This window comes from Astatotilapia calliptera, chromosome 3, assembly GCF_964374335.1.
Source record: "Astatotilapia calliptera chromosome 3, fAstCal68.1, whole genome shotgun sequence".
Classification (NCBI taxonomy): Eukaryota; Metazoa; Chordata; class Actinopteri; order Cichliformes; family Cichlidae; genus Astatotilapia; species Astatotilapia calliptera.
The window spans coordinates 23,634,818-23,652,409 of record NC_137424.1 but is presented as its reverse complement, the minus strand read 5'-3'; the positions used below and the strand labels follow the sequence as shown (position 1 = coordinate 23,652,409).

Below are 17,592 nucleotides of genomic sequence, written 5' to 3'. Positions count from 1 at the left end.
TGGCTGAGGCCACCTACACCACACCAGGGCATTAGTTGCTATTGAAGCCAATTACACCACACCAGGGTCTGTGACTCTTGCTCAGGCCACTTACACCACACCAGGGCCTGTGGCACTGGCTGAGGCCACTTACACCACACCAGGGCCTGTGGCTGCTGGCTGAGGCCACTTACACCACACCAGGGCCTGTGGCTGCTGGCTGAGGTCACTTACACCACACCAGGGCCTGTGGCTGCTGGCTGAGGGCACTTACACCACACCAGTGCCTGTGGCTTCTGGCTGAGGCCACTTACACCACACCAGGGCCTGTGGCAGCTGGCTCAGGCCACTTACACCACACCAGGGCCTGTGGCTGCTGGCTGAGGCCACTTACACCACACCAGGGCCTGTGGCTGCTGGCTGAGGCCACTTACACCACACCAGTGCCTGTGGCTGCTGGCTGAGGCCACTTACACCACACCAGGGCATTAGTTGCTATTGAGGCCCCTTACACCACACCAGGGCCTGTGGCACTGGCTGAGGCCACTTACACCACACCAGGGCCTGTGGCTGCTGGCTGAGGCCACCTACACCTCACCAGGGCATTAGTTGCTATTGAGGCCAATTACACCACACCAGGGTCTGTGGCTCTTGCTCAGGCCACTTACACCACACCAGGGCCTGTGGCACTGGCTGAGGCCACTTACACCACACCAGGGCCTGTGGCTCTGGCTGAGGCCACTTACACCACACCAGGGCCTGTGGCTGCTGGCTGAGGCCACTTACACCACACCAGTGCCTGTGGCTTCTGGCTGAGGCCACTTACACCACACCAGGGCCTGTGGCTCTTGCTCAGGCCACTCACATCACACCAGGCCCTGCGCTTCTGGCCGAGGCCATCTTCACCAAACCAGGCCCTGTGCTGCTAGCTGTGGCCATGTACAACACACCAGAACCTGTGCTGGTTCCTGAGGCCATCTTCAACAATCCAGGGCCTGTGCTGTTAGATAAATGCTAAACTGAGCCTTTGGGTTAGGGTATTATGCAAACATGCAGGTATGGTTAAAGGATTGTCTTCGTAACTTCAGGTACTTGCCACCTAATCAGTTGAATCCATAAATTGAGACATTGTGCTGGGGCCAGCAGCTTACGGCCATACCACCCTGAGCACGCCCGACCTCGTCTGATCTCGGAAGCTAAGCAGGGCTGGGCTTGGTTAGTACTTGGATGGGAGACTACCTGGGAATACCTGGTGCTGTAAGCCTTTCATTTTCATGTCATTGAACCGCTTTTGATCCAGAGAAGGGGTGTATTAAAAGACCAAAAGCAGCTGCCCATTAATGAGGGCACATTAACGACATTGCTTTTGGCTGTTTTCCAATGTCTTGTGCTGCTAGCTGATGCCACCGACACCACACCAGGGCCTGAGTGACCGGCTGGGGCCACTTACACCACATCAGGGCCTGTGGCTGCTGGCTGAGGCCACTTACACCACACCAGGGCCTGTGGCTGCTGGCTGAGGCCACTTACACCACACCAGGGCATTAGTTGCTATTGAGGCCAATTACACCACACCAGGGTCTGTGGCTCTTGCTCAGGCCACTTACACCACACCAGGGCCTGTGGCACTGGCTGAGGCCACTTACACCACACCAGGGCCTGTGGCTGCTGGCTGAGGCCACCTACACCACACCAGGGCATTAGTTGCTATTGAGGCCAATTACACCACACCAGGGTCTGTGACTCTTGCTCAGGCCACTTACACCACACCAGGGCCTGTGGCACTGGCTGAGGCCACTTACACCACACCAGGGCCTGTGGCTGCTGGCTGAGGCCACTTACACCACACCAGGGCCTGTGGCTGCTGGCTGAGGTCACTTACACCACACCAGGGCCTGTGGCTGCTGGCTGAGGGCACTTACACCACACCAGTGCCTGTGGCTTCTGGCTGAGGCCACTTACACCACACCAGGGCCTGTGGCTCTTGCTCAGGCCACTTACACCACACCAAGGCCTGTGGCTGCTGGCTGAGGCCACTTACACCACACCAGGGCCTGTGGCTCTTGCTCAGGCCACTTACACCACACCAGGGCCTGTGGCACTGGCTGAGGCCACTTACACCACACCAGGGCCTGTGGCTGCTGGCTGAGGCCACCTACACCACACCAGGGCATTAGTTGCTATTGAGGCCAATTACACCACACCAGGGTCTGTGACTCTTGCTCAGGCCACTTACACCACACCAGGGCCTGTGGCACTGGCTGAGGCCACTTACACCACACAAGGGCCTGTGGCTGCTGGCTGAGGCCACTTACACCACACCAGGGCCTGTGGCTGCTGGCTGAGGTCACTTACACCACACCAGGGCCTGTGGCTGCTGGCTGAGGGCACTTACACCACACCAGTGCCTGTGGCTTCTGGCTGAGGCCACTTACACCACACCAGGGCCTGTGGCTGCTGGCTCAGGCCACTTACACCACACCAGGGCCTGTGGCTGCTGGCTGAGGCCACTTACACCACACCAGGGCCTGTGGCTGCTGGCTGAGGCCACTTACACCACACCAGTGCCTGTGGCTGCTGGCTGAGGCCACTTACACCACACCAGGGCATTAGTTGCTATTGAGGCCCCTTACACCACACCAGGGCCTGTGGCACTGGCTGAGGCCACTTACACCACACCAGGGCCTGTGGCTGCTGGCTGAGGCCACATACACCACAACAGGGCATTAGTTGCTATTGAGGCCAATTACACCACACCAGGGTCTGTGGCTCTTGCTCAGGCCACTTACACCACACCAGGGCCTGTGGCTGCTGGCTGAGGCCACTTACACCACACCAGGGCCTGTGGCTGCTGGCTGAGGCCACTTACACCACACCAGGGCATTAGTTGCTATTGAGGCCACTTACACCACACCAGGGCCTGTGGCTGCTGGCTGAGGCCACTTACACCACACCAGGGCATAAGTTGCTATTGAGGCCAATTACACCACACCAGGGTCTTTGGCTCTTGCTCAGGCCACTTACACCACACCAGGGCCTGTGGCACTGGCTGAGGTCACTTACACCACACCAGTGCCTGTGGCTGCTGGCTGAGGGCACTTACACCACACCAGTGCCTGTGGCTTCTGGCTGAGGCCACTTACACCACACCAGGGCCTGTGGCTGCTGGCTCAGGCCACTTACACCACACCAGGGCCTGTGGCTGCTGGCTGAGGCCACTTACACCACACCAGGGCCTGTGGCTGCTGGCTGAGGCCACTTACACCACACCAGTGCCTGTGGCTGCTGGCTGAGGCCACTTACACCACACCAGGGCATTAGTTGCTATTGAGGCCCCTTACACCACACCAGGGCCTGTGGCACTGGCTGAGGCCACTTACACCACACCAGGGCCTGTGGCTGCTGGCTGAGGCCACATACACCACAACAGGGCATTAGTTGCAATTGAGGCCAATTACACCACACCAGGGTCTGTGGCTTTTGCTCAGGCCACTTACACCACACCAGGGCCTGTGGCACTGGCTGAGGCCACTTACACTACACCAGGGCCTGTGGCTCTGGCTGAGGCCACTTACACCACACCAGGGCCTGTGGCTGCTGGCTGAGGCCACTTACACCACACCAGGGCCTGTGGCTGCTGGCTGAGGCCACTTACACCACACCAGGGCCTGTGGCTGCTGGCTGAGGCCACTTACACCACACCAGGGCCTGTGGCTGCTGGCTGAGGCCACTTACACCACACCAGTGCCTGTGGCTTCTGGCTGAGGCCACTTACACCACACCAGGGCCTGTGGCTCTTGCTCAGGCCACTCACATCACACCAGGCCCTGCGCTTCTGGCCGAGGCCATCTTCACCAAACCAGGCCCTGTGCTGCTAGCTGTGGCCATGTACAACACACCAGGCCCTGTGCTGGTTCCTGAGGCCATCTTCAACAATCCAGGGCCTGTGCTGTTAGATAAATGCTAAACTGAGCCCTTGGGTTAGGGTATTATGCAAACATGCAGGTATGGTTAAAGGATTGTCTTCGTAACTTCAGGTACTTGCCACCTAATCAGTTGAATCCATAAATTGAGACATTGTGCTGGGGCCAGCAGCTTACGGCCATACCACCCTGAGCATGACCGACCTCGTCTGATCTCGGAAGCTAAGCAGGGCTGGGCTTGGTTAGTACTTGGATGGGAGACTACCTGGGAATACCTGGTGCTGTAAGCCTTTGATTTTCATGTCATTGAACCGCTTTTGATCCAGAGAAGGGGTGTATTAAAAGACCAAAAGCAGCTGCCCATTAATGAGGGCACATTAACGACATTGATTTTGGCTCTTTTCCAATGTCTTGTGCTGCTAGCTGATGCCACCTACACCACACCAGGGCCTGAGTGACCGGCTGGGGCCACTTACACCACATCAGGGCCTGTGGCTGCTGGCTGAGGCCACCTACACCACACCAGGGCATTAGTTGCTATTGAGGCCAATTACACCACACCAGGGTCTGTGACTCTTGCTCAGGCCACTTACACCACACCAGGGCCTGTGGCACTGGCTGAGGCCACTTACACCACACCAGGGCCTGTGGCTGCTGGCTGAGGCCACTTACACCACACCAGGGCCTGTGGCTGCTGGCTGAGGTCACTTACACCACACCAGGGCCTGTGGCTGCTGGCTGAGGGCACTTACACCACACCAGTGCCTGTGGCTTCTGGCTGAGGCCACTTACACCACACCAGGGCCTGTGGCTCTTGCTCAGGCCACTTACACCACACCAGGGCCTGTGGCTGCTGGCTGAGGCCACTTACACCACACCAGGGCCTGTGGCTCTTGCTCAGGCCACTTACACCACACCAGGGCCTGTGGCACTGGCTGAGGCCACTTACACCACACCAGGGCCTGTGGCTGCTGGCTGAGGCCACCTACACCACACCAGGGCATTAGTTGCTATTGAGGCCAATTACACCACACCAGGGTCTGTGACTCTTGCTCAGGCCACTTACACCACACCAGGGCCTGTGGCACTGGCTGAGGCCACTTACACCACACCAGGGCCTGTGGCTGCTGGCTGAGGCCACTTACACCACACCAGGGCCTGTGGCTGCTGGCTGAGGTCACTTACACCACACCAGGGCCTGTGGCTGCTGGCTGAGGGCACTTACACCACACCAGGGCCTGTGGCTTCTGGCTGAGGCCACTTACACCACACCAGGGCCTGTGGCTGCTGGCTCAGGCCACTTACACCACACCAGGGCCTGTGGCTGCTGGCTGAGGCCACTTACACCACACCAGGGCCTGTGGCTGCTGGCTGAGGCCACTTACACCACACCAGTGCCAGTGGCTGCTGGCTGAGGCCACTTACACCACACCAGGGCATTAGTTGCTATTGAGGCCCCTTACACCACACCAGGGCCTGTGGCACTGGCTGAGGCCACTTACACCACACCAGGGCCTGTGGCACTGGCTGAGGCCACTTACACCACAGCAGTGCCTGTGGCTGTTGGCTGAGGCCACTTACACCACACCAGGGCATTAGTTGCTATTGAGGCCCCTTACACCACACCAGGGCCTGTGGCACTGGCTGAGGCCACTTACACCACACCAGGGCCTGTGGCTGCTGGCTGAGGCCACCTACACCACACCAGGGCATTAGTTGCTATTGAGGCCAATTACACCACACCAGGGTCGGTGGCTCTTGCTCAGGCCACTTACACCACACCAGGGCCTGTGGCACTGGCTGAAGTCACTTACACCACACCAGGGCCTGTGGCTGCTGGCTGAGGCCACTTACACCACACCAGTGCCTGTGGCTTCTGGCTGAGGCCACTTACACCACACCACGGCCTTATTTGCTTCTGAGGCCACTTACACCACACCAGGGCCTGTGGCTCTGGATGAGGCCACTTACACCACACCAGGGCCTGTGGCTGCTGGCTGAGGCCACTTACACCACACCAGTGCCTGTGGCTTCTGGCTGAGGCGACTTACACCACACCAAGGCCTGTGGCTGCTGGCTGAGGCCACTTACACCACACCAGGGTCTGTGGCTCTTGCTCAGGCCACTTACACCACACCAGGGCCTGTGGCTCCTGGCTGAGGCCACATACACCACAATACGGCCTTATTTGCTTCTCAGGCCACTTACACCACACCAGGGCCTGTGGCTGCTGGCTGAGGCCACATACACCACACCAGGGCCTTAGTTGCTATTGAGGCCAATTACACCACACCAGGGCCTGTGGCTCTTGCTCAGGCCACTTACACCACACCAGGGCCTGTGGCTCTTGCTCAGGCCACTTACTCCACACCAGGGCCTGTGGCTCTTGCTCAGGCCACTTACACCACACCAGGGCCTGTGGCTCTTGCTCAGGCCACTCATATCACACCAGGCCCTGTGCTTCTGGCCGAGGCCATCTTCACCAAACCAGGCCCTGTGCTGCTAGCTGTGGCCATGTACAACACACCAGGCCCTGTTCTGGTTCCTGAGGCCATCTTCAACAATCCAGGGCCTGTGCTGTTGGATAAATGCTAAACTGAGCCTTTTGGTTAGGGTATTATGCAAACATGCGGGTATGGTTATAGGATTGTCTTCGTAACTTCAGGTACTTGCCACCTAATCACTTGAATCCATAAATTGAGACATTGTGCTGGGGCCAGCAGCTTACGGCCATACCACCCTGAGCACGCCCGACCTCGTCTGATCTCGGAAGCTAAGCAGGGCTGGGCTTGGTTAGTACTTGGATGGGAGACTTCCTTGGAATACCTGGTGCTGTAAGCCTTTCATTTTCATGTCATTGAACCGCTTTTGATCCAGAGAAGGGGTGTATTAAAAGACCAAAAGCAGCTGCCCATTAATGAGGGCACATTAACGACACTGCTTTTGGCTCTTTTCCAATGTCTTGTGCTGCTAGCTGATGCCACCTACACCACACCAGGGCCTGAGTGACCGGCTGGGGCCACTTACACCACATCAGGGCCTGTGGCTCTGGCTGAGGCCACTTACACCACACCAGGGCCTGTGGCTGCTGGCTGAGGCCACTTACACCACACCAGGGCCTGTGGCTGCTGGCTGAGGCCACCTACACCACACCAGGGCCTTAGTTGCTATTGAGGCCAATTACACCACATCAGGGTCTGTGGCTCTGGCTGAGGCCACTTACACCACACCAGGGCCTGTGGCTGCTAGCTGATGCCACCTACACAACACCAGGGCCTAAGTGACCGGCTGGGGCCACTTACACCACATCAGGGCCTGTGGCTCTGGCTGAGGCCACTTACACCACACCAAGGCCTGTGGCTGCTGGCTGAGGCCACCTACACCACACCAGGGCCTTAGTTGCTATTGAGGCCAATTACACCACACCAGGGTCTGTGGCTCTTGCTCAGGCCACTTACACCACACCAGGGCCTGTGGCTGCTGGCTGAGGCCACTTACACCACACAAGGGCCTGTGGCTGCTGGCTGAGGCCACCTACACCACACCAGGGCCTGTGGCTGCTGGCTGAGACCACTTACACCACACCAGGGCCTGTGGCTCTTGCTCAGGCCACTTACACCACACCAGGGCCTGTGGCTCTTGCTCAGGCCACTCATATCACACCAGGCCCTGTGCTTCTGGCCGAGGCCATCTTCACCAAACCAGGCCCTGTGCTTCTTGCTGTGGCCATGTACAACACACCAGGCCCTGTGCTTGTTCCTGAGGCCATCTTCAACAATCCAGGGCCTGTGCTGTTAGATAAATGCTAAACTGAGCCTTTGGGTTAGGGTATTATGCAAACATGCAGGTATGGTTAAAGGATTGTCTTCGTAACTTCAGGTACTTGCCACCTAATCAGTTGAATCCATAAATTGAGACATTGTGCTGGGGCCAGCAGCTTACGGCCATACCACCCTGAGCACGCCCGACCTCGTCTGATCTCGGAAGATAAGCATGGCTGGGCTTGGTTAGTACTTGGATGGGAGACTACCTGGGAATACCTGGTGCTGTAAGCCTTTCTTTTTCATGTCATTGAACCGCTTTTGATCCAGAGAAGGGGTGTATTAAAAGACCAAAAGAAGCTGCCCATTAATGAGGGCACATTAACGACACTGCTTTTGGCTGTTTTCCAATGTCTTGTGCTGCTAGCTGATGCCACCTACACCACACCAGGGCCTGAGTGACCGGCTGGGGCCACTTACACCACATCAGGGCCTGTGGCTGCTGGCTGAGGCCACTTACACCACACCAGGGCCTGTGGCTGCTGGCTGAGGCCACTTACACCACACCAGGGCATTAGTTGCTATTGAGGCCAATTACACCACACCAGGGTCTGTGGCTCTTGCTCAGGCCACTTACACCACACCAGGGCCTGTGGCACTGGCTGAGGCCACTTACACCACACCAGGGCCTGTGGCTGCTGGCTGAGGCCACTTACACCACACCAGGGCCTGTGGCTGCTGGATGAGGCGACTTACACCACACCAAGGCCTGTGGCTGCTGGCTGAGGCCACTTACACCACACCAGGGCCTTAGTTGCTATTGAGGCCACTTACACCACACCAGGGCCTGTGGCTGCTGGCTGTGGCCATGTACACCACACCAGGGCCTGTGGCTGCTGGCTGAGGCCACATACACCACACCAGGGCCTTAGTTGCTATTGAGGCCAATTACACCACACCAGGGCCTGTGGCACTGGCTGAGGCCACTTACACCACACCAGGGCCTGTGGCTGCTGGCTGAGGCCACTTACACCACACCAGGGCCTGTGGCTGCTGGCTGAGGCCACTTACACCACACCAGGGCCTGTGGCTCTTGCTCAGGCCACTCATATCACACCAGACCCTGTGCTTCTGGCCGAGGCCATCTTCACCCAACCAGGCCCTGTGCTGCTAGCTGTGGCCATGTACAACACACCAGGCCCTGTGCTGGTTCCAGAAGCCATCTTCAACAATCCAGGGCCTGTGCTGTTGGATAAATGCCAAACTGAGCCTTTGGGTTAGGGTATTATGCAAACATGCAGTTATGGTTATAGGATTGTCTTCGTAACTTCAGGTACTTGCCACCTAATCACTTGAATCCATAAATTGAGACATTGTGCTGGGGCCAGCAGCTTACGGCCATACCACCCTGAGCACGCCCGACCTCGTCTGATCTCGGAAGCTAAGCAGGGCTGGGCTTGGTTAGTACTTGGATGGGAGACTGCCTGGGAATACCTGGTGCTGTAAGCCTTTCATTTTCATGTCATTGAACTGCTTTTGATCCAGAGAAGGGGTGTATTAAAAGACCAAAAGCAGCTGCCCATTAATGAGGGCACATTAACGACACTGCTTTTGGCTTTTTTCCAATGTCTTGTGCTGCTAGCTGATGCCACCTACACCACACCAGGGCCTGAGTGACCGGCTGGGGCCACTTACACCACATCAGGGCCTGTGGCTCTGGCTGAGGCCACTTACACCACACCAGGGCCTGTGGCTGCTGGCTGAGGCCACTTACACCACACCAGGGCCTGTGGCTGCTGGCTGAGGCCACCTACACCACACCAGGGCATTAGTTGCTATTGAGGCCAATTACACCACACCAGGGTCTGTGGCTCTTGCTCAGGCCACTTACACCACACCAGGGCCTGTGGCACTGGCTGAGGCCACTTACACTACACCAGGGCCTGTGGTTCTGGCTGAGGCCACTTACACCACATCAGGGCCTGTGGCTGCTGGATGAGGCGACTTACACCACACCAAGGGCCTGTGGCTGCTGGCTGAGGCCACCCACACCACACCAGGGCCTGTGGCTGCTGGCTGAGGCCACTTACACCACACCAGGGCCTGTGGCTCTTGCTCAGGCCACTCATATCACACCAGACCCTGTGGCTCTGGCTGAGGCCACTTACACCACACCAGGGCCTGTGGCTCTGGCTGAGGCCACTTACACCACATCAGGGCCTGTGGCTGCTGGATGAGGCGACTTACACCACACCAAGGGCCTGTGGCTGCTGGCTGAGGCCACCTACACCACACCAGGGCCTGTGGCTGCTGGCTGAGGCCACTTACACCACACCAAGGGCCTGTGGCTGCTGGCTGAGGCCACATACACAACACCATGGCCTTTTTTGCTTCTGAGGCCACTTACACCACACCAGGGCCTGTGGCTGCTGGCTGAGGCCACATACACCACACCAGGGCCTTAGTTGCTATTGAGGCCAATTACACCACACCAGGGCCTGTTGCTCTTGCTCAGGCCACTTACACCACACCAGGGCCTGTGGCTCTTGCTCAGGCCACTTACTCCACACCAGGGCCTGTGGCTCTTGCTCAGGCCACTCATATCACACCAGGCCCTGTGCTTCTGGCCGAGGCCATCTTCACCAAACCAGGCCCTGTGCTGCTAGCTGTGGCCATGTACAACACACCAGGCCCTGTTCTGGTTCCTGAGGCCATCTTCAACAATCCAGGGCCTGTGCTGTTGGATAAATGCTAAACTGAGCCTTTGGGTTAGGGTATTATGCAAACATGCAGGTATGGTTATAGGATTGTCTTCGTAACTTCAGGTACTTGCCACCTAATCAGTTGAATCCATAAATTGAGACATTGTGCTGGGGCCAGCAGCTTACGGCCATACCACCCTGAGCACGCCCGACCTCGTCTGATCTCGGAAGCTAAGCAGGGCTGGGCTTGGTTAGTACTTGGATGGGAGACTTCCTTGGAATACCTAGTGCTGTAAGCCTTTCATTTTCATGTCATTGAACCGCTTTTGATCCAGAGAAGGGGTGTATTAAAAGACCAAAAGCAGCTGCCCATTAATGAGGGCACATTAACGACATTGCTTTTGGCTGTTTTCCAATGTCTTGTGCTGCTAGCTGATGCCACTTACACCACACCAGGGCCAGAGTGACCGGCTGGGGCCACTTACACCACATCAGGGCCTGTGGTTGCTGGCTGAGGCCACTTACACCACACCAGGGCCTGTGGCTGCTGGCTGAGGCCACTTACACCACACCAGGGCCTGTGGCTGCTGGCTGAGGCCACCTACACCACACCAGGGCATTAGTTGCTATTGAGGCCAATTACACCACACCAGGGTCTGTGGCTCTTGCTCAGGCCACTTACACCACACCAGGGCCTGTGGCACTGGCTGAGGCCACTTACACTACACCAGGGCCTGTGGTTCTGGCTGAGGCCACTTACACCACATCAGGGCCTGTGGCTGCTGGATGAGGCGACTTACACCACACCAAGGGCCTGTGGCTGCTGGCTGAGGCCACCCACACCACACCAGGGCCTGTGGCTGCTGGCTGAGGCCACTTACACCACACCAGGGCCTGTGGCTCTTGCTCAGGCCACTCATATCACACCAGACCCTGTGGCTCTGGCTGAGGCCACTTACACCACACCAGGGCCTGTGGCTCTGGCTGAGGCCACTTACACCACATCAGGGCCTGTGGCTGCTGGATGAGGCGACTTACACCACACCAAGGGCCTGTGGCTGCTGGCTGAGGCCACCTACACCACACCAGGGCCTGTGGCTGCTGGCTGAGGCCACTTACACCACACCAAGGGCCTGTGGCTGCTGGCTGAGGCCACATACACAACACCATGGCCTTTTTTGCTTCTGAGGCCACTTACACCACACCAGGGCCTGTGGCTGCTGGCTGAGGCCACATACACCACACCAGGGCCTTAGTTGCTATTGAGGCCAATTACACCACACCAGGGCCTGTTGCTCTTGCTCAGGCCACTTACACCACACCAGGGCCTGTGGCTCTTGCTCAGGCCACTTACTCCACACCAGGGCCTGTGGCTCTTGCTCAGGCCACTCATATCACACCAGGCCCTGTGCTTCTGGCCGAGGCCATCTTCACCAAACCAGGCCCTGTGCTGCTAGCTGTGGCCATGTACAACACACCAGGCCCTGTTCTGGTTCCTGAGGCCATCTTCAACAATCCAGGGCCTGTGCTGTTGGATAAATGCTAAACTGAGCCTTTGGGTTAGGGTATTATGCAAACATGCAGGTATGGTTATAGGATTGTCTTCGTAACTTCAGGTACTTGCCACCTAATCAGTTGAATCCATAAATTGAGACATTGTGCTGGGGCCAGCAGCTTACGGCCATACCACCCTGAGCACGCCCGACCTCGTCTGATCTCGGAAGCTAAGCAGGGCTGGGCTTGGTTAGTACTTGGATGGGAGACTTCCTTGGAATACCTAGTGCTGTAAGCCTTTCATTTTCATGTCATTGAACCGCTTTTGATCCAGAGAAGGGGTGTATTAAAAGACCAAAAGCAGCTGCCCATTAATGAGGGCACATTAACGACATTGCTTTTGGCTGTTTTCCAATGTCTTGTGCTGCTAGCTGATGCCACTTACACCACACCAGGGCCAGAGTGACCGGCTGGGGCCACTTACACCACATCAGGGCCTGTGGTTGCTGGCTGAGGCCACTTACACCACACCAGGGCCTGTGGCTGCTGGCTGAGGCCACCTACACCACACCAGGGCCTTACTTGCTATTGAGGCCAATTACACCACACCAGGGTCTGTGGCTCTTGCTCAGGCCACTTACACCACACCAGGGCCTGTGGCTGCTGGATGAGGCGACTTACACCACACCAAGGCCTGTGGCTGCTGGATGAGGCCACTTACACAACACCAGGGCCTTAGTTGCTATTGAGGCCACTTACACCACACCAGGGCCTGTGGCTCTGGCTGAGGCCACTTACACCACACCACGGCCTTATTTGCTTCTGAGGCCACTTACACCACACCAGGGCCTGTGGCTCTGGCTGAGGCCACTTACACCACACCAGGGCCTGTGGCTCTTGCTCAGGCCACTTACACCACACCAGGGCCTGTGGCTCTTGCTCAGGCCACTCATATCACACCAGGCCCTGCGCTTCTGGCCGAGGCCATCTTCACCAAACCAGGCCCTGTGCTGCTAGCTGTGACCATGTACAACACACCAGGCCCTGTTCTTGTTCCTGAGGCCATCTTCAACAATCCAGGGCCTGTGCTGTTGGATAAATGCTAAACTGAGCCTTTGGGTTAGGGTATTATGCAAACATGCAGGTATGGTTATAGGATTGTCTTCGTAACTCCAGGTACTTGCCACCTAATCACTTGAATCCATAAATTGAGACATTGTGCTGGGGCCAGCAGCTTACGGCCATACCACCCTGAGCATGCCCGACCACGTCTGATCTCGGAAGCTAAGCAGGGCTGTTCTTGGTTAGTACTTGGATGGGAGACTTCCTTGGAATACCAGGTGCTGTAAGCCTTTCATTTTCATGTCTTTGAACCGCTTTTGATCCAGAGAAGGGGTGTATTAAAAGACCAAAAGCAGCTGCCCATTAATGAGGGCACATTAACGACATTGCTTTTGGCTGTTTTCCAATGTCTTGTGCTGCTAGCTGATGCCACCTACACCACACCAGGGCCTGAGTGACCGGCTGGGGCCACTTACACCACATCAGGGCCTGTGGCTGCTGGCTGAGGCCACTTACACCACACCAGGGCCTGTGGCTGCTGGCTGAGGCCACTTACACCACACCAGGGCATTAGTTGCTATTGAGGCCAATTACACCACACCAGGGTCTGTGGCTCTTGCTCAGGCCACTTACACCACACCAGGGCCTGTGGCACTGGCTGAGGCCACTTACACCACACCAGGGCCTGTGGCTGCTGGCTGAGGCCACTTACACCACACCAGGGCCTGTGGCTGCTGGCTGAGGCCACTTACACCACACCAGGGCCTGTGGCTGCTGGCTGAGGGCACTTACACCACACCAGTGCCTGTGGCTTCTGGCTGAGGCCACTTACACCACACCAGTGCCTGTGGCTCTTGCTCATGCCACTTACACCACACCAGGGCCTGTGGCTGCTGGCTGAGGGCACTTACACCACACCAGTGCCTGTGGCTGCTGGCTGAGGCCACTTACACCACACCAGGGCATTAGTTGCTATTGAGGCCACTTACACCACACCAGGGCCTGTGGCTGCTGGCTGAGGCCACATACACAACACCAGGGCCTTAGTTGCTATTGAGGCCAATTACACCACACCAGGGCCTGTGGCACTGGCTGAGGTCACTTACACCACACCAGGGCCTGTGGCTGCTGGCTGAGGCCACTTACACCACACAAGGGCCTGTGGCTGCTGGCTGAGGCCACCCACACCACACCAGGGCCAGTGGCTGCTGGCTGAGGCCACTTACACCACACCAGGGCCTGTGGCTCTTGCTCAGGCCACTCATATCACACCAGACCCTGTGCTTCTGGCCGAGGCCATCTTCACCAAACCAGGCCCTGTGCTGCTTGCTGTGGCCATGTACAACACACCAGGCCCTGTGCTGGTTCCTGAGGCCATCTTCAACAATCCAGGGCCTGTGCTGTTAGATAAATGCCAAACTGAGCCTTTGGGTTAGGGTATTATGCAAACATGCAGGTATGGTTATAGGATTGTCTTCGTAACTTCAGGTACTTGCCACCTAATCAGTTGAATCCATAAATTGAGACATTGTGCTGGGGCCAGCAGCTTACGGCCATACCACCCTGAGCACGCCCGACCTCGTCTGATCTCGGAAGCTAAGAAGGGCTGGGCTTGGTTAGTACTTGGATGGGAGACTGCCTGGGAATACCTGGTGCTGTAAGCCTTTCATTTTCATGTCATTGAACCGCTTTTGATCCAGAGAAGGGGTGTATTAAAAGACCAAAAGCAGCTGCCCATTAATGAGGGCACATTAACGACACTGCTTTTGGCTGTTTTCCAATGTCTTGTGCTGCTAGCTGATGCCACCTACACCACACCAGGGCCTGAGTGACCGGCTGGGGCCACTTACACCACATCAGGGCCTGTGGCTCTGGCTGAGGCCACTTACACTACACCAGGGCCTGTGGCTCTGGCTGAGGCCACTTACACCACATCAGGGCCTGTGGCTGCTGGATGAGGCGACTTACACCACACCAAGGGCCTGTGGCTGCTGGCTGAGGCCACCCACACCACACCAGGGCCTGTGGCTGCTGGCTGAGGCCACTTACACCACACCAGGGCCTGTGGCTCTTGCTCAGGCCACTCATATCACACCAGACCCTGTGGCTCTGGCTGAGGCAACTTACACCACACCAGGGCCTGTGGCTCTGGCTGAGGCCACTTACACCACATCAGGGCCTGTGGCTGCTGGATGAGGCGACTTACACCACACCAAGGGCCTGTGGCTGCTGGCTGAGGCCACCCACACCACACCAGGGCCTGTGGCTGCTGGCTGAGGCCACTTACACCACACCAAGGGCCTGTGGCTGCTGGCTGAGGCCACATACACAACACCACGGCCTTATTTGCTTCTGAGGCCACTTACACCACACCAGGGCCTGTGGCTGCTGGCTGAGGTCACATACACCACACCAGGGCCTTAGTTGCTATTGAGGCCAATTACACCACACCAGGGCCTGTTGCTCTTGCTCAGGCCACTTACACCACACCAGGGCCTGTGGCTCTTGCTCAGGCCACTTACTCCACACCAGGGCCTGTGGCTCTTGCTCAGGCCACTCATATCACACCAGGCCCTGTGCTTCTGGCCGAGGCCATCTTCACCAAACCAGGCCCTGTGCTGCTAGCTGTGGCCATGTACAACACACCAGGCCCTGTTCTGGTTCCTGAGGCCATCTTCAACAATCCAGGGCCTGTGCTGTTGGATAAATGCTAAACTGAGCCTTTGGGTTAGGGTATTATGCAAACATGCAGTTTTGGTTATAGGATTGTCTTCGTAACTTCAGGTACTTGCCACCTAATCACTTGAATCCATAAATTGAGACATTGTGCTGGGGCCAGCAGCTTACGGCCATACCACCCTGAGCACGCCCGACCTCGTCTGATCTCGGAAGCTAAGCAGGGCTGGGCTTGGTTAGTACTTGGATGGGAGACTTCCTTGGAATACCTGGTGCTGTAAGCCTTTCATTTTCATGTCATTGAACCGCTTTTGATCCAGAGAAGGGGTGTATTAAAAGACCAAAAGCAGCTGCCCATTAATGAGGGCACATTAACGACATTGCTTTTGGCTGTTTTCCAATGTCTTGTGCTGCTAGCTGATGCCACTTACACCACACCAGGGCCTGAGTGACCGGCTGGGGCCACTTACACCACATCAGGGCCTGTGGTTGCTGGCTGAGGCCACTTACACCACACCAGGGCCTGTGGCTGCTGGCTGAGGCCACCTACACCACACCAGGGCCTTACTTGCTATTGAGGCCAATTACACCACACCAGGGTCTGTGGCTCTTGCTCAGGCCACTTTTACCACACCAGGGCCTGTGGCTGCTGGATGAGGCGACTTACACCACACCAAGGCCTGTGGCTGCTGGATGAGGCCACTTACACCACACCAGGGCCTTAGTTGCTATTGAGGCCACTTACACCACACCAGGGCCTGTGGCTCTGGCTGAGGCCACTTACACCACACCACGGCCTTATTTGCTTCTGAGGCCACTTACACCACACCAGGGCCTGTGGCTCTGGCTGAGGCCACTTACACCACACCAGGGCCTGTGGCTCTTGCTCAGGCCACTTACTCCACACCAGGGCCTGTGGCTCTTGCTCAGGCCACTCCTATCACACCAGGCCCTGTGGCTGCTGGCCGAGGCCACTTACACCACACCAGGGCATTAGTTGCTATTGAGGCCACTTACACCACACCAGGGCCTGTGGCTGCTGGCTGAGGCCACCTACACCACACCAGGGCATTAGTTGCTATTGAGGCCAATTACACCACACCAGGGTCTGTGGCTCTTGCTCAGGCCACTTACACCACACCAGGGCCTGTGGCACTGGCTGAGGCCACTTACACCACACCAGGGCCTGTGGCTGCTGGCTGAGGCCACTTACACCACACCAGTGCCTGTGGCTTCTGGCTGAGGCCACTTACACCACACCAGGGCCTGTGGCTGCTGGCTGAGGCCACTTACACCACACCAGTGCCTGTGGCTTCTGGCTGAGGCGACTTAGACCACACCAGGGCCTGTGGCTCTTGCTCAGGCCACTCACATCACACCAGGCCCTGCGCTTCTGGCCGAGGCCATCTTCACCAAACCAGGCCCTGTGCTGCTAGCTGTGGCCATGTACAACACACCAGGCCCTGTGCTGGTTCCTGAGGCCATCTTCAACAATCCAGGGCCTGTGCTGTTAGATAAATGCTAAACTGAGCCTTTGGGTTAGGGTATTATGCAAACATGCAGGTATGGTTAAAGGATTGTCTTCGTAACTTCAGGTACTTGCCACCTAATCAGTTGAATCCATAAATTGAGACATTTTGCTGGGGCCAGCAGCTTACGGCCATACCACCCTGAGCACGCCCGAACTCGTCTGATCTCGGAAGCTAAGCAGGGCTGGGCTTGGTTAGTACTTGGATGGGAGACTACCTGGGAATACCTGGTGCTGTAAGCCTTTCATTTTCATGTCATTGAACCGCTTTTGATCCAGAGAAGGGGTGTATTAAAAGACCAAAAGCAGCTGCCCATTAATGAGGGCACATTAACGACATTGCTTTTGGCTGTTTTCCAATGTCTTGTGCTGCTAGCTGATGCCACCTACACCACACCAGGGCCTGAGTGACCGGCTGGGGCCACTTACACCACATCAGGGCCTGTGGCTGCTGGCTGAGGCCACTT

The 17,592-nt window shown here is 57.1% G+C and overlaps 10 non-coding genes and 1 pseudogene across 10 annotated transcripts; all 11 read left to right on the top strand.

The window, feature by feature from the left end:
- The first annotated feature begins 1,124 nt into the window (after nucleotides 1–1,124).
- Nucleotides 1,125–1,243, top strand: LOC145427718 (5S ribosomal RNA). Its single transcript, XR_013908260.1, has one exon. It is a non-coding gene; the product is annotated as a 5S ribosomal RNA (ribosomal RNA).
- A 2,830-nt stretch (nucleotides 1,244–4,073) lies between these two features.
- LOC145427169 (5S ribosomal RNA) lies at nucleotides 4,074–4,192 on the top strand. The gene has a single exon (XR_013907897.1). It is a non-coding gene; the product is annotated as a 5S ribosomal RNA (ribosomal RNA).
- A 2,432-nt stretch (nucleotides 4,193–6,624) lies between these two features.
- On the top strand, nucleotides 6,625–6,743 carry LOC145426755 (5S ribosomal RNA). The gene has a single exon (XR_013907471.1). It is a non-coding gene; the product is annotated as a 5S ribosomal RNA (ribosomal RNA).
- A 1,095-nt stretch (nucleotides 6,744–7,838) lies between these two features.
- Nucleotides 7,839–7,957, top strand: LOC145427072 (5S ribosomal RNA). Its single transcript, XR_013907796.1, has one exon. It is a non-coding gene; the product is annotated as a 5S ribosomal RNA (ribosomal RNA).
- Nucleotides 7,958–9,053: 1,096 nt separating this feature from the next.
- Nucleotides 9,054–9,172, top strand: LOC145426477 (5S ribosomal RNA). The gene has a single exon (XR_013907187.1). It is a non-coding gene; the product is annotated as a 5S ribosomal RNA (ribosomal RNA).
- A 1,373-nt stretch (nucleotides 9,173–10,545) lies between these two features.
- Nucleotides 10,546–10,664, top strand: LOC145426594 (5S ribosomal RNA). Its single transcript, XR_013907304.1, has one exon. It is a non-coding gene; the product is annotated as a 5S ribosomal RNA (ribosomal RNA).
- A 1,374-nt stretch (nucleotides 10,665–12,038) lies between these two features.
- LOC145426593 (5S ribosomal RNA) lies at nucleotides 12,039–12,157 on the top strand. Its single transcript, XR_013907303.1, has one exon. It is a non-coding gene; the product is annotated as a 5S ribosomal RNA (ribosomal RNA).
- A 935-nt stretch (nucleotides 12,158–13,092) lies between these two features.
- On the top strand, nucleotides 13,093–13,211 carry LOC145427405 (5S ribosomal RNA; annotated as a pseudogene).
- A 1,255-nt stretch (nucleotides 13,212–14,466) lies between these two features.
- Nucleotides 14,467–14,585, top strand: LOC145427039 (5S ribosomal RNA). Its single transcript, XR_013907763.1, has one exon. It is a non-coding gene; the product is annotated as a 5S ribosomal RNA (ribosomal RNA).
- Nucleotides 14,586–15,762: 1,177 nt separating this feature from the next.
- LOC145426754 (5S ribosomal RNA) lies at nucleotides 15,763–15,881 on the top strand. Its single transcript, XR_013907470.1, has one exon. It is a non-coding gene; the product is annotated as a 5S ribosomal RNA (ribosomal RNA).
- A 1,368-nt stretch (nucleotides 15,882–17,249) lies between these two features.
- LOC145426567 (5S ribosomal RNA) lies at nucleotides 17,250–17,368 on the top strand. The gene has a single exon (XR_013907277.1). It is a non-coding gene; the product is annotated as a 5S ribosomal RNA (ribosomal RNA).
- Nucleotides 17,369–17,592: the final 224 nt, after the last annotated feature.